Here is a 2,966-nt window from a genome sequence, read left to right as displayed (position 1 = left end):
TTCTGAATAACCAAAAGGCTCAGGATGTTGATATTTAGTCAGTAGCATGCTGGGATCAAGGACTACTATGTTTGTTAAAGTGAATGACTTTGACCTATATTCAAGGTCACAGGGGTCAAATTTGTTTAAAATCTTTAAACGACCTCTTCTGAATAACCATGGGTCCCAGGATGTTGATACTTTGCAAGTTGCATCCTGAGATGAAAGGCTATAACATTTGTTCAACATAATGACTTTGTTCGACTTTCAATCATAGGGGTGAAATGTTTTAAAAAAAATCAACAGGGTCTTTTGAATGAATTTTAATCATAATTACTGATATTTTGCCTATAGCTTTATTTTAGATCACTTTTAAGGTTACAAGTGTGAGATTTATACCAGGTAAGCGATGCAGGCCCATTGGGCCTCTTGTTATGAATGTCATATATTCATGATGATATGATATGAAGATTAAGAAGTTCCTGGTTTGGGCTAATATTGGCCCTTATCGCCCCTGCTCCTTTGTGTCTACACAACAAAAGCTAGCTTTTCATGTAGTCTATTTTTGTACTCGGCACATGAGTAAACATTGAAAAATCCACTGGAATGACCTATGCTAAGACGTGAGTATTTCTGTTACTGAGTAGGTGATTATTTAATTTCAGGCAAGTATTAAGAAAAAAATACTAATTGCAGGGGTCATATTTTTGGTTAAAAATCATGTTGTTTTTTTTGCATTTTTTGGTGTTCTTTGATGTGGTAACCATGGTTTACACAAGTCCCAAATCTGGGAAAAACAGTTTTTGAAAAACAATTCATTCTTCTAAAGAAAATGTATTCAAAATGTAGTTTACAAATATATATATATATATTATATATATATATGTAGGTGTGTTGTGCAGGTTGAATCCACTATCCATGTTTATTTGAGACATACCCTTTTGTTTTAGGAACAGGCAATTTCTACTGTACTCTGCTACCTATACTTTTTAGACTGGGTATATACAATAGAAAAGAAAACGATTACACTTCTTAGACTGGGTATGCAATAGAAAAGAAAATGATTTCACATCTTAGACTAGGTATACAATAGAACAGATTACAATTCTTAGACTAGGTATATAATAGAATTGTAAACGGTTGCACTGCAAAGACTACGTATATAATAGAATAGTAAACGATTACAATGCATTGACTGGGTATACAATCTTGTCTTTGAGATCATGCTAGTTATTTCAGTTTTTTCTCAAATATCTTTGCAGATAAATCTGAGTTTAAAAAACCTCCATACACCTACAGATGTGAAGAGATCCTGTGACGGCGGAGGTCATCCATGTAGTTAGTGGAGGTCAAAGGAAGGCTTCTCTATTGTTTTCCTGTCCCAAGGATCAACAGACATAATATATTTGTTACGAGATTGTTGACACTTTGCCTTTTTGGCTTGCAATGTTTTCTGTGATATTTCTAAGACCACTATTTAATGAACCACTTATACTAACTCCTCTTTAATCACTTTTTTGTTTGGAAAAAATCTTTTAAACAACTGCCATGTTATCAGAGTTATATGTGATTTTTAAATATTTTGAATTTTTATTGTGTTGTGTTTTAAATAGTTGAATGTTAATTGATGAAAAAATCTAACTGTGAAAGTACTTAGATAGTAATGTGGAAATTGATCATCCAAAGTGAGAAAGGAAAATTTATGTGAGATTTACTTTTACTAAAATTTGTTATCAATTTTTGAAAATTTATGTTTTTTATCATGGTTGTTTTATTCTAATCTGTTGATGATCTGTTGCAATCACAAAGCTACTTGTTGTCACATTTCTGTTACTCTATTTTACCAGACAAATCACATTCCATATTTGTTGCTTTCTTGTCATGGACATATCTGTCACAATTGATATATAATCATGTTATGACTAAGAAACATCAAAATCAACAGCTACAAACAATCAGAAAAATATGCTATAAGTAACACAAAATTTTATTTTTTATCTTTACATAAAATCCATAATGATTATAAATGGCTGGTTTTGGGTTAAGCATTGTCAGGTAATTCAGATAATGATTTTGTAGCTATTGCTATAGATACCTGTAATATGTTTTAATACAAACTTCTTGAAAGGGCCGGTTTCCAAAACAGCCCCTTCTCTGATTCAAATTTCCTGTTGGTGGTGCATTGCCTATGACGTTGTGGTCACAAATCTATAAAGTATAAAGATTTAGGTCACTTGGTTTGTTTTTTATGTCTCCTCAAAGTTGTACCTTTCAGAAGCTGTCTAAGTGTTGATAAAATGTGCATGTTATGTAAAATATTAATGAAAATCTAATCAAATGATGGTCACCGTAAAGAATACATTCATGGCATGATTGTGACAAAAAATCATGTTTCCATCGCGCCATTTGGCTGTTTTATGGAAGAAACAATCTCAAAAATGCCATTTTCGATGATAACATTTTAGACACAAAAACTGTGTTTTTTAGAGAATACACCCTTTTATGGGCGTTGGATGCAAACCAATTTTTATCCTATTAAACAGTACGTAATATGCTATTGATGAGAGGAAAAATCATCAAAATGTAAGTGGTGGAACATTTTCAAATGTTGGGTTGAATTAGCCTATGGTTGAATTGCCGATTTTCGACTTTCTTTAGATAATTAACAAAAAAACGAGAGTATTTGCTCGGTATGTTGAGAATATGTACACAGATATGAAAAAAAGTGAGAGAAACACTTTTTCATAAAAAAAATCCAAGATGGCTACTTCACAAGTCCCCGTGGTTGAAGACATTGGCTGACAAATAGACAGAACAACAAACAAAACGTGTTCCTTATGATTTTGGTTGGTTTTCGCATTTACGGGAGTGTTCATAGCTACGGGCGATTGTATAATACCTATATTTATAAGTTTGGTTAGTCACATGGTAACGGGGATCTTTCATATCGAGCCCCAAACATACTTTCGACATATGCACTCCGTTGC

General features: G+C 32.6%; 1 long non-coding RNA gene across 1 annotated transcript in view; it reads left to right on the top strand.

The window, feature by feature from the left end:
* Positions 1-2,153, top strand: part of LOC110459012 — a 34,240-nt gene extending 32,087 nt beyond the window's left edge. Inside the window, exon 3 of the long non-coding RNA XR_002463844.1 lies at positions 1,242-2,153. This is a non-coding gene — a long non-coding RNA (uncharacterized LOC110459012). The remainder of the gene's footprint in view (positions 1-1,241) is intronic.
* The last annotated feature ends 813 nt before the right edge of the window (positions 2,154-2,966 follow it).

Source organism: Mizuhopecten yessoensis, unplaced genomic scaffold (genome assembly GCF_002113885.1).
Source record: "Mizuhopecten yessoensis strain PY_sf001 unplaced genomic scaffold, ASM211388v2 scaffold9907, whole genome shotgun sequence".
Lineage (NCBI taxonomy): Eukaryota > Metazoa > Mollusca > Bivalvia > Pectinida > Pectinidae > Mizuhopecten > Mizuhopecten yessoensis.
Note: the sequence above shows the minus strand (reverse complement) of the source record. Positions and strands in the feature narration are given on the sequence as shown.